Source organism: Tachyglossus aculeatus, chromosome X1 (genome assembly GCF_015852505.1).
Source record: "Tachyglossus aculeatus isolate mTacAcu1 chromosome X1, mTacAcu1.pri, whole genome shotgun sequence".
NCBI classification, from domain to species: Eukaryota; Metazoa; Chordata; class Mammalia; order Monotremata; family Tachyglossidae; genus Tachyglossus; species Tachyglossus aculeatus.
Genome location: NC_052101.1, coordinates 61,524,124 through 61,525,218, shown reverse-complemented (window position 1 = coordinate 61,525,218; position 1,095 = coordinate 61,524,124). Strand labels below are relative to the sequence as shown.

Sequence of the window (1,095 nt, the reverse complement as noted above, 5' to 3'; positions counted from 1 at the left end):
TCATTTATTTATATTAATGTGTGTCTTAATAGTTTTGTCTTATGCTGAGTCTTCTCCAACCCTTAGGGACTCCATGAACACATCTCTCCCAGAATGCCCCACCTGCATCTGCAAATGTTCTATATCCATAGAGTTTTCTTTGTAAAAATGTGGAAGTGGTTTACCATTGCCTTCTTCTGCACAGTAAACTTGAGTCTCCATCCTTGACTCTGTTCCATGACACTGCTGCCCAGCACAGGTGAGTTTTGACTTGTAGCAGAGTGCCTTCCACTCACTAGCCACTGCCCAAGTGAGGAATGGAATGCTTATGCCTCTGCTCGACTTTCCCCCCGTAGCCGAGACTGGTAAAGTACTGAAAACTCTCCAGGTGCAATCCCAAGAGGGTAATACTAATAGTAGTATTGTAGTATTTAGGGGAAGTAGTGTGACAAAGTGGCAGAGTGCCAGTTTAGTAGCCAGAGGACCTGGGTTTGAGTCCAATCTGTGCCACTATCCTGCTGCATGACCATGGGCAAGTCACTTTACTTCTCTGTACTCAGTTTCCTCATCTGCAAAATGGGGATAATAATACCTGCCTTTCTGGCATGGCTTAGTGAAAAAAGCAGGGGCTTGGGAGTCAGTGGTCATGGGTTCTAATCCTGTTTTCACCACTTGTCAGCAATGTGACTTTAGGCAAGTCACAACTTCTCTGTGCCTCAATGGGGACTAAGACTGTGTCTACCCCAGCGCTTAGAACAGTGCTTGGCACATAGTAATCGCCTAACAAATACCATCATTATCATTAATATTATTACCTACCTCACAGATTTGTTGTAAGGACTAAAATGAGCTGTTTATTACTCTAGACTGTTAGCTTGCTGTGAGCAGAGAATGTGTCCACTAATTCATTTGTACTGTACTCTCCATAGCACTTAGTAAATTAGTGCTCTGTCCATAGTAAGTGCTCAACAAATACCATTGATTAATTGAAAGATTATTGCATTGAAAATAGACGAGTGAGCAATTTCTTTCTATCAATCGTGTTTATTGAGCACATGCTGTATGCAGAGCACTGTACTAAACACTTCAGAGAGTACAATGAAAAATATAACAGAG

General features: G+C 42.0%; 1 non-coding gene across 1 annotated transcript; it reads right to left on the bottom strand.

Moving 5' to 3' along the window:
• Positions 1-248: 248 nt before the first annotated feature.
• Positions 249-385, bottom strand: LOC119920076. The gene has a single exon (XR_005447843.1). It is a non-coding gene; the product is annotated as a small nucleolar RNA SNORA7 (small nucleolar RNA).
• Positions 386-1,095: the final 710 nt, after the last annotated feature.